Source organism: Pelobates fuscus, chromosome 8 (assembly GCF_036172605.1).
Source record: "Pelobates fuscus isolate aPelFus1 chromosome 8, aPelFus1.pri, whole genome shotgun sequence".
NCBI classification, from domain to species: Eukaryota; Metazoa; Chordata; class Amphibia; order Anura; family Pelobatidae; genus Pelobates; species Pelobates fuscus.
This window is the reverse complement of record NC_086324.1, coordinates 3,606,118-3,619,186: the sequence shown is the minus strand read 5'-3', so window position 1 is coordinate 3,619,186 and position 13,069 is coordinate 3,606,118.

The window sequence follows — 13,069 nt, the reverse complement described above, 5'->3', positions numbered from 1 at the left end:
AACTTACTGCATGGAGCTCACTGCCACTCACTGTATGGAGCTCACTGCCACTCACACTCACTATAACTCACGGCATGGAGCTCACTGCCACTCACACTCACTATAACTTACTGCATGGAGCTCACTGCCACTCACACTCACTGCCACTCACTGCATGGAGCTCACTGCCACTCACACTCACTATAACTCACTGCATGGAGCTCACTGCCACTCACACTCACTGCCACTCACACTCACTATAACTTACTGCATGGAGCTCACTGCCACTCACACTCACTATAACTCACTGCATGGAGCTCACACTCACTGCAACTCACACTCACTATAACTCACTGTATGGAGCTCACACTCACTGCCACTCACACTCACTATAACTCACTGCATGGAGCTCACACTCACTGCCACTTACACTCACTATAACTTACTGTGTGGAGCTCACTGCCACTCACACTCACTATAACTCACTGCATGGAGCTCACACTCACTGCCACTCACACTCACTATAACTTACTGTGTGGAGCTCACTGGCACTCACACTTACTATAACTCACTGCATGGAGCTCACACTCACTGTCACTCACACTCACTATAACTCACTGCATGGAGCTCACTGCCACTCACACTCACTATAACTCACTGCATGGAGCTCACTGCCACTCACACTCACTATAACTTACTGCATGGAGCTCACACTCACTGCCACTCACACTCACTATAACTCACTGCATGGAGCTCACTGCCACTCACACTCACTATAACTCACTGCATGGAGCTCACTGCCACTCACACTCACTATAACTCACTGCATGGAGCTCACTGCCACTCACACTCACTATAACTTACTGCATGGAGCTCACACTCACTATAACTCACTGCATGGAGCTCACTGTCACTCACACTCACTGCATGGAGCTCACTGCCACTCACACTCACTATAACTCACTGCATGGAGCTCACTGTCACTCACACTCACTATAACTCACTGCATGGAACTCACTCACTATAATTCACTGCATGGAGCTCACTGTCACTCACACTCACTGTATGGAGCTCACTGTCACACTCACTGCATGGAGCTCACTGCCACTCACACTTACTATAACTCACTGCATGGAGCTCACACTCACTGTCACTCACACTCACTATAACTCACTGCATGGAGCTCACTGTCACACTCACTATAACTCACTGCATGGAGCTCACTGTCACACTCACTATAACTCACTGCATGGAGCTCACTGTCACTCACACTCACTGTATGGAGCTCACTGTCACACTCACTGTATGGAGCTCACTGTCACACTCACTGCATGGAGCTCACTGTCACTCACACTGTATGGAGCTCACTGTCACACTCACTGTATGGAGCTCACTGTCACACTCACTATAACTCACTGCATGGAGCTCACTGTCACTCACACTCACTATAACTCACTGTATGGAGCTCACTGTCACACTCACTCACTATAACTCACTGCATGGAGCTCACTGCCACTCACACTCACTATAACTTACTGCATGGAGCTCACTGCCACTCACACTCACTGCCACTCACTGCATGGAGCTCACTGCCACTCACACTCACTATAACTCACTGCATGGAGCTCACTGCCACTCACACTCACTGCCACTCACACTCACTATAACTTACTGCATGGAGCTCACTGCCACTCACACTCACTATAACTCACTGCATGGAGCTCACACTCACTGCCACTCACACTCACTATAACTCACTGTATGGAGCTCACACTCACTGCCACTCACACTCACTATAACTCACTGCATGGAGCTCACACTCACTGCCACTCACACTCACTATAACTTACTGTGTGGAGCTCACTGGCACTCACACTTACTATAACTCACTGCATGGAGCTCACACTCACTGTCACTCACACTCACTATAACTCACTGCATGGAGCTCACTGCCACTCACACTCACTATAACTCACTGCATGGAGCTCACTGCCACTCACACTCACTATAACTTACTGCATGGAGCTCACTGCCACTCACACTCACTATAACTTACTGCATGGAGCTCACACTCACTATAACTCACTGCATGGAGCTCACTGTCACTCACACTCACTGCATGGAGCTCACTGCCACTCACACTCACTATAACTCACTGCATGGAGCTCACTGTCACTCACACTCACTATAACTCACTGCATGGAACTCACTCACTATAATTCACTGCATGGAGCTCACTGTCACTCACACTCACTGTATGGAGCTCACTGTCACACTCACTGCATGGAGCTCACTGCCACTCACACTTACTATAACTCACTGCATGGAGCTCACACTCACTGTCACTCACACTCACTATAACTCACTGCATGGAGCTCACTGCCACTCACACTCACTATAACTCACTGCATGGAGCTCACTGTCACACTCACTATAACTCACTGCATGGAGCTCACTGTCACTCACACTCACTGTATGGAGCTCACTGTCACACTCACTGTATGGAGCTCACTGTCACACTCACTGCATGGAGCTCACTGTCACTCACACTGTATGGAGCTCACTGTCACACTCACTGTATGGAGCTCACTGTCACACTCACTATAACTCACTGCATGGAGCTCACTGTCACTCACACTCACTATAACTCACTGTATGGAGCTCACTGTCACACTCACTCACTATAACTCACTGCATGGAGCTCACTGTCACTTACACTCATTTCATGGAGCTCACACTCACTGTCACTCACACTCACTATAACTCACTGCATGGAGCTCACTGTCACTCACACTCAATATAACTCACTGCATGGAGCTCACTGTCACTCACACTCACTATAACTCACTGCATGGAGCTCACTGTCACTCACACTCACTATAACTCACTGCATGGAACTCACTGCCACTCACACTCACTATAACTCACTGTATGGAGCTCACTGTCACTCTCACTCACTATAACTCACTGTATGAAGTTCACTGTCACTTACACTAATTTCATGGAGCTCACACTCACTGTCACTCACACTCACTATAACTCACTGCATGGAACTCACTCACTATAACTCACTGCATGGAGCACACTGTCACTCACACTCATTGCATGGAGCTCACACTCACTGTCACTCACTAAAACTCACTGTTTGGACCTTACACACTACATAAAGCTCACACTCACTGCATGGACCTGCCACTAACTGTCACTCGCTGCATGGAGCTCACACTCACTGTCACTCACTGTTTGGACCTGACACTAACTGTCACTCACTGTATGGACCTGACACTCACTGTCACTCACTGTATGGACCTGACACTCACTGTCACTCACTGTGTGGAGCTCACACTCACTGTCACTCACTGTATGGAGCTGACACTCACTGTCACTCACTGTATGGACCTGACACTCACTGTCACTCACTGTATGGACCTGACACTAACTGTCACTCGCTGCATGGAGCTCACACTCACTGTCACTCACTGTATGGAGCTGACACTCACTGTCACTCACTGTATGGACCTGACACTCACTGTCACTCACTGTGTGGAGCTCACACTCACTGTCACTCACTGTATGGACCTGACACTCACTGTCACTCACTGTATGGACCTGACACTAACTGTCACTCGCTGCATGGAGCTCACACTCACTGTCACTCACTGTATGGACCTGACACTCACTGTCACTCACTGTGTGGAGCTTACACTCACTGTCACTCACTGTATGGACCTGACACTCACTGTCACTCACTGTATGGACCTGACACTAACTGTCACTCACTGTATGGAGCTGACACTCACTGTCACTCACTGTATGGAGCTCACACTCACTGTCACTCACTGTATGGACCTGACACTAACTGTCACTCACTGTATGGAGCTGACACTCACTGTCACTCACTGTATGGACCTGACACTCACTGTCACTCACTGTGTGGAGCTCACACTCACTGTACCTCACTCTATAGACCTCACACTCACTACAATCTACCCATTCACTCTGAGAATCTGTAAGAACTTAACTAGCGGCTTAGCCGTGTTCCGACACTTCCGGGTTCACGGGCTATTGACACGCCTCCTCTGACGCGGCTTCCTCACGCCACTTAGAGGATCCGCGCCAGATTCAAAGTGCTTGATTATTTTGAAGCTTCCCTGATCAATCAGACCGGCTACAAACAAGATTTCTCTTTCTACAAATTACGCGTACCCAACCTGGATTGTTGTAACCGCTGATCTCCATTCTCCTTCCAATTGACTCGGATTACCTTAGGATTCTCTCTGCTTCTCAAAGCTCATCATCGTAAACGCAAGTTATATTGCTGGATGATTACCTTCCATTGGCACTTCAGTTTTCACTACGTGTCTTATTACTGAGATTAATGGGAAGTTATCATTGTAATTAATACATGAACTTATTCACATGGATTCATTTTATGAACTTTCCGTATAAAATAAGTCCCTAAATTTATACTCGTGTTCCTTAAAGCTACAGGAACGTTCTCATCAAACTATCTCCATATTGTGTTCCTTAAAGCTACAGGAACGTTCTCATCAAACTATCTCCATATTGTGTTCCTTAAAGCTACAGGAACGTTCTCCTCAAACTATCTCCATATTGTGTTCCTTAAAGCTACAGGAACGTTCTCATCAAACTATCTCCATATTGTGTTCCTTAAAGCTACAGGAACGTTCTCATCAAACTATCTCCATATTGTGTTCCTTAAAGCTACAGGAACATTCTCATCAAACTATCTCCATATTGTGTTCCTTAAAGCTACAGGAACTCTCTCATCAAACTATCTCCATATTGTGTTCCTTAAAGCTACAGGAACTCTCTCATCAAACTATCTCCATATTGTGTTCCTTAAAGCTACAGGAACTCTCTCATCAAACTATCTCCATATTGTGTTCCTTAAAGCTACAGGAACTCTCATCAAACTATCCCCATATTGTGTTCCTTAAAGCTACAGGAACGTTCTCATCAAACTATCTCCATATTGTGTTCCTTAAAGCTACAGGAACTCTCTCATCAAACTATCTCCATATTGTGTTCCTTAAAGCTACAGGAACTCTCTCATCAAACTATCTCCATATTGTGTTCCTTAAAGCTACAGGAACGTTCTCATCAAACTATCTCCATATTGTGTTCCTTAAAGCTACAGGAACATTCTCATCAAACTATCTCCATATTGTGTTCCTTAAAGCTACAGAAACTCTCATCAAACTATCCCCATATTGTGTTCCTTAAAGCTACAGGAACGTTCTCATCAAACTATCTCCATATTGTGTTCCTTAAAGCTACAGGAACGTTCTCATCAAACTATCTCCATATTGTGTTCCTTAAAGCTACAGGAACATTCTCATCAAACTATCTCCATATTGTGTTCCTTAAAGCTACAGAAACTCTCATCAAACTATCCCCATATTGTGTTCCTTAAAGCTACAGAAACGTTCTCATCAAACTATCTCCATATTGTGTTCCTTAAAGCTACAGGAACATTCTCATCAAGCTAGCTCCATATTGTGTTCCTTAAAGCTACAAGAACGTTCTCATCAAACTATCTCCATATTGTGTTCCTTAAAGCTACAGGAACTCTCTCATCAAACTATCTCCATATGGTGTTCCTTTAAGCTACAGGAACGTTCTCATCAAACTATCTCCATATTGTGTTCCTTAATGCTACAGGAACGTTCTCATCAAACTATCTCCATATTGTGTTCCTTAAAGCTACAGGAACGTTCTCCTCAAACTATCTCCATATTGTGTTCCTTAAAGCTACAGGAACTCTCTCATCAAACTATCTCCATATTGTGTTCCTTAAAGCTACAGGAACTTTCTCATCAAACTATCTCCATATTGTGTTCCTTAATGCTACAGGAACTCTCTCATCAAACTATTTCCATATTGTGTTCCTTAAAGCTACAGGAACGTTCTCATCAAACTATCTCCATATTGTGTTCCTTAATGCTACAGGAACGTTCTCATCAAACTATCTCCATATTGTGTTCCATAAAGCTACAGGAACGTTCTCATCAAACTATCTCCATATTGTGTTCCTTAAAGCTACAGGAACATTCTCATCAAACTATCTCCATATTGTGTTCCTTAAAGCTACAGGAACGTTCTCATCAAACTATCTCCATATTGTGTTCCTTAAAGCTACAGGAACGTTCTCATCAAACTATCTCCATATTGTGTTCCTTAAAGCTACAGGAACATTCTCATCAAACTATCTCCATATTGTGTTCCTTAAAGCTACAGGAACATTCTCATCAAACTATCTCCATATTGTGTTCCTTAAAGCTACAGGAACTCTCTCATCAAACTATCTCCATATGGTGTTCCTTAAAGCTACAGGAACGTTCTCATCAAACTATCTCCATATTGTGTTCATTAAAGCTACAGGAACGTTCTCATCAAACTATCTCCATATTGTGTTCCTTAAAGCTACAGGAACGTTCTCATCAAACTATCTCCATATTGTGTTCCTTAAAGCTACAGGAACTCTCTCATCAAACTATCTCCATATTGTGTTCCTTAAAGCTACAGGAACTCTCTCATCAAACTATCTCCATATTGTGTTCCTTAAAGCTACAGGAACGTTCTCATCAAACTATCTCCATATTGTGTTCCTTAAAGCTACAGAAACTCTCATCAAACTATCCCCATATTGTGTTCCTTAAAGCTACAGGAACGTTCTCATCAAACTATCTCCATATTGTGTTCCTTAAAGCTACAGGAACGTTCTCATCAAACTATCTCCATATTGTGTTCCTTAAAGCTACAGAAACTCTCATCAAACTATCCCCATATTGTGTTCCTTAAAGCTACAGGAACGTTCTCATCAAACTATCTCCATATTGTGTTCCTTAAAGCTACAGGAACGTTCTCATCAAACTATCTCCATATTGTGTTCCTTAAAGCTACAGGAACATTCTCATCAAACTATCTCCATATTGTGTTCCTTAAAGCTACAGGAACGTTCTCATCAAACTATCTCCATATTGTGTTCCTTAAAGCTACAGGAACATTCTCATCAAACTATCTCCATATTGTGTTCCTTTAAGCTACAGGAACGTTCTCATCAAGCTATCTCCATATTGTGTTCCTTAAAGCTACAAGAACTCTCTCATCAAACTATCTCCATATTGTGTTCCTTAAAGCTACAGGAACTCTCTCATCAAACTATCTCCATATTGTGTTCCTTAAAGCTACAGGAACGTTCTCATCAAACTATCTCCATATTGTGTTCCTTAATGCTACAGGAACGTTCTCATCAAACTATCTCCATATTGTGTTCCTTAAAGCTACAGGAACGTTCTCCTCAAACTATCTCCATATTGTGTTCCTTAAAGCTACAGGAACTCTCTCATCAAACTATCTCCATATTGTGTTCCTTAAAGCTACAGGAACTCTCTCATTAAACTATCTCCATATTGTGTTCCTTAAAGCTACAGGAACTTTCTCATCAAACTATCTCCATATTGTGTTCCTTAATGCTACAGGAACTCTCTCATCAAACTATTTCCATATTGTGTTCCTTAAAGCTACAGGAACGTTCTCATCAAACTATCTCCATATTGTGTTCCATAAAGCTACAGGAACTCTCTCATCAAACTATCTCCATATTGTGTTCCTTAAAGCTACAGGAACTCTCTCATCAAACTATCTCCACATTGTATTCCTTAAAGCTACAGAAACTCTCTCATCAAACTATCTCCATATTGTGTTCCTTAATGCTACAGGAACTCTCTCATCAAACTATTTCCATATTGTGTTCCTTAAAGCTACAGGAACGTTCTCATCAAACTATCTCCATATTGTGTTCCATAAAGCTACAGGAACTCTCTCATCAAACTATCTCCATATTGTGTTCCTTAAAGCTACAGGAACTCTCTCATCAAACTATCTCCACATTGTATTCCTTAAAGCTACAGAAACTCTCTCATCAAACTATCTCCATATTGTGTTCCTTAAAGCTACAGGAACTCTCTCATCAAACTATCTCCACATTGTATTCCTTAAAGCTACAGAAACTCTCTCATCAAACTATCTCCATATTGTGTTCCTTAAAGCTACAGGAACTCTCTCATCAAACTATCTCCATATTGTGTTCCTTAATGCTACAGGAACTCTCTCATCAAACTATCTCCATATGGTGTTCCTTAAAGCTACAGAAACTCTCTCATCAAACTATCTCCATATTGTGTTCCTTAAAGCTACAGGAACGTTCTCATCAAACTATCTCCATATTATGTTCCTTAAAGCTACAGGAACGTTCTCATCAAACTATCTCCAAATTGTGTTCCTTAAAGCTACAGGAACGTTCTCATCAAACTATCTCCATATTGTGTTCCTTAAAGCTACAGGAACGTTCTCATCAAACTATCTCCATATTGTGTTCCATAAAGCTACAGAAACTCTCTCATCAAACTATCTCCATATTGTGTTCCTTAAAGCTACAGGAACGTTCTCATCAAACTATCTCCATATTGTGTTCCTTAAAGCTACAGGAACGTTCTCATCAAACTATCTCCATATTGTGTTCCATAAAGCTACAGGAACTCTCTCATCAAACTATCTCCATATTGTGTTCCTTAAAGCTACAGGAACTTTCTCATCAAACTATCTCCATATTGTGTTCCTTAATGCTACAGGAACTCTCTCATCAAACTATCTCCATATTGTGTTCCTTAAAGCTACAGGAACTCTCTCATCAAACTATCTCCATATTGTGTTCCTTAAAGCTACAGGAACTCTCTCATCAAACTATCCACATATTGTGTTCCTTAAAGCTACAGGAATGTTCTCATCAAACTATCTCCATATTGTGTTCCATAAAGCTACAGGAACGTTCTCACCAAACTATCTCCATATTGTGTTCCTTAAAGCTACAGGAACGTTCTCATCAAACTATCTCCATATTGTGTTCCTTAAAGCTACAGGAACTCATCGCATTCCTGTATCTGCATGTCTCGTTCCTTAAAGCTTCAGGAACTATTCTCTTCAAACTTTCTACATATCGTGTTCCTTAAGGCTACAGGAACCCTTCTCATCAAACTCAAATTATCTTCATATTGTGTTCTTTAAATTACTGGGACTGTTCATCCACGATCCACTGATCATTCCACTATTAAATCAACCTTCTTTAAGAATTATTCTATCTCTCCTAGTTATTCTATTCTAAGGGTTCTCCTAATTATAATTCTGCAGTTGAGTTCCACTCCAAAACCCATAGGAAGTATTACAGAATCTATCCATTCACCCTGAGAATCTATCCATTCACCCTGAGAATCTACTCATTCACCCTGGGAATCTGTCCATTTACCCTAAGAATCTGCCTGTAACAGATACCCCTGTTCCTAGAGGATCATTTTTCTTGACTTTATCGGTATACAAATCCAACCAAACAGATTTCCCATTCTGATTCGTATACCGAATAAAATACCGAACCCAGGGACCACCCAGAACAGTCGTGTGCTGCTAGTTGACCCACTTGACCTCATTAACACTTATACAAACTACAAACACTTGAACATTCCAAGTGGTCAGCTGTGTGGCCGCCATTTGTATGGGCAAACACGAGGCGGCGGCCATCTTGTTTTCGCGAACACTTCCAGCGGTGTTTGGTCGTCGAGTGCATGGAACTATTATTGGACACTCTACGACCCGTACACCGCTGAGACCTCCAAACTTACCTACGTTCGTGTATATTCATCTGACTAAAGCGCCGTTCGGTGAGACCAAACTACCGAGCAAGAGGCACACGACTAGTTTTCCCACAAACTGCTACTGTTGATATTATTTTCGTATTTTATGTTCCTGAAAGAGAGCGACCGCACAACCTGAATCTATGGAACTATTTTGGGCAGGAGCCTCGTGTGCGGTCGGTCAAAAGAAGACTTCCATGAAAATCCTAAACCCCTGAACTGATCTGAGTGATTTTGGATATGTTGCTCGCCCAGGTCGGGACTATCAGGGAATGTAACTTTTTATGGGGTACTTTCGGGTTGTCTGTAAATTGTGTTCTTTTTCCCTGGAGTTAATTGAGTTGATACAGTAATTGACTCAATTATCTCTCAGGTAGAGGGGAGGGATGGTATGCAATGTGTGGGAGTGTCATACAGTATAACCCTGTTGTTATTGCTTTATAGTCTTGTATTGTAATCCCCAACAAGGTCCATGTGGGAGTGCCCCTTGCATGGGGAATTGCATAAAAGGCCAGTGTGGTTATCAATAAATCAGTCCACTTTACCCTCAACACGCAGCCTCGTCTTGTGATTGTAGGGAACAGGTATACCTGCTATAGCCACTAGCTCTTCTAAGAGCTGAACAGCTATATTGGATTCATGGTCTGCTTAGAGATTGCTTTAGGATTACTGCAGCGCTACCCATACTAGGGGAGAAGGACGTCTCTGGCGGTGAAAACCCCTCATCTATGGGGTGACCGCCACAGTGCCTATTAACCCTGAGAATCTGCCCATTCAGTCTGAGATTCTGCCCATTTACCCTAATAATCTGCCCATTCATTCTAAGAATCTGCGCATTTACCCTTAGAATCTGCTTATAAACCCTAAGAATTTGCCCATTCACTCTGAGAATCTGCCCATTTACCTCTGGAATCTGCTTATAAACCCTGAGAATCTGCCCATTCACTCTTAGACTCTGCCCCATTATTATTGAGAATCTCTTATTTCACCCCGTGACCGGTGTAAGAATCTGCCCATTCAGCCAGAGATTCTGCCTATTTACCCTAATAATTAATTATTACCCTAATAATAACAGAACCAGTTTCACCCCTCCCCAGGTCACCTGCTAGACAGCCAGTAACAGTGCATAGCGCCACCACCAAATAAAAGGCCAAGAGGGGTATTGCATCCAGTACTCTTCCTAAAGAGCTGTAGTGTATTGGAAGGAATTGGCCTCAGGGCTGATATCTAGTAACCTCTTCACTGCTAAGTTCTTTAAATAAAATTACAAGAACATTTATTTCAAACATTAGATGCTTAGCTCGTATAGAAACGTGGGATCAAACCGCAATGTAATGTGTGGGTTGCGTTCAGGGCTTAACATGAATCAATTCTGCTTATTATTATTATTTATTATTTATTATTCATACAGATATATTGAGATAAGATTTGTATAGACCCCGCGGTATCCTCTCTATCTGCTATAGATAAAACATGGAGAAATACCCAAACTGGGGGCAGAGAAACACCAAAAACGTCCATAAACAATGATTGATGGATCCAGGGTCTGTGAGAAATTCTAGACCCTCCGACTGAAAACTATTATTTATACCACCAGTGGGGTACTCTATACCTGATTAATGCCGGGTTACTCTATACCTGATTAATGCCGGGTTACTCTATATCTGATTAATGCCGGGTTACTCTATACCTGATTAATGCCGGGTTACTCTATACCTGATTAATGCCGGGTTACTCTATACCTGATTAATGCCGGGTTACTCTATATCTGATTAATGCCGGGTTACTCTATATCTGATTAATGCCGGGTTACTCTATATCTGATTAATGCCGGGTTACTCTATATCTGATTAATGCCGGGTTACTCTATATCTGATTAATGCCGGGTTACTCTATATCTGATTAATGCCGGGTTACTCTATATCTGATTAATGCCGGGTTACTCTATATCTGATTAATGCCGGGTTACTCTATACCTGATTAATGCCGGGTTACTCTATACCTGATTAATGCCGGGTTACTCTATACCTGATTAATGCCGGGTTACTCTATACCTGATTAATGCCGGGTTACTCTATACCTGATTAATGCCGGGTTACTCTATATCTGATTAATGCCGGGTTACTCTATACCTGATTAATGCCGGGTTACTCTATATCTGATTAATGCCGGGTTACTCTATATCTGATTAATGCCGGGTTACTCTATACCTGATTAATGCCGGGTTACTCTATATCTGATTAATGCCGGGTTACTCTATACCTGATTAATGCCGGGTTACTCTATATCTGATTAATGCCGGGTTACTCTATATCTGATTAATGCCGGGTTACTCTATACCTGATTAATGCCGGGTTACTCTATATCTGATTAATGCCGGGTTACTCTATATCTGATTAATGCCGGGTTACTCTATACCTGATTAATGCCGGGTTACTCTATATCTGATTAATGCCGGGTTACTCTATATCTGATTAATGCCGGGTTACTCTATACCTGATTAATGCCGGGTTACTCTATATCTGTTTAATGCCAGGTTACTCTATATCTGATTAATGCCGGGTTACTCTATACCTGATTAATGCCGGGTTACTCTATATCTGATTAATGCCGGGTTACTCTATACCTGATTAATGCCGGGTTACTCTATATCTGATTAATGCCGGGTTACTCTATATCTGATTAATGCCGGGTTACTCTATATCTGATTAATGCCGGGTTACTCTATATCTGATTAATGCCGGGTTACTCTATACCTGATTAATGCCGGGTTACTCTATATCTGATTAATGCCGGGTTACTCTATATCTGATTAATGCCGGGTTACTCTATATCTGATTAATGCCGGGTTACTCTATATCTGATTAATGCCGGGTTACTCTATACCTGATTAATGCCGGGTTACTCTATACCTGATTAATGCCGGGTTACTCTATACCTGATTAATGCCGGGTTACTCTATATCTGATTAATGCCGGGTTACTCTATACCTGATTAATGCCGGGTTACTCTATATCTGATTAATGCCGGGTTACTCTATACCTGATTAATGCCGGGTTACTCTATATCTGATTAATGCCGGGTTACTCTATACCTGATTAATGCCGGGTTACTCTATATCTGATTAATGCCGGGTTACTCTATACCTGATTAATGCCGGGTTACTCTATATCTGATTAATGCCGGGTTACTCTATACCTGATTAATGCCAGGTTACTCTATATCTGATTAATGCCGGGTTACTCTATACCTGATTAATGCCGGGTTACTCTATATCTGATTAATGCCGGGTTACTCTATATCTGATTAATGCCGGGTTACTCTATATCTGATTAATGCCGGGTTACTCTATATCTGATTAATGCCGGGTTACTCTATAT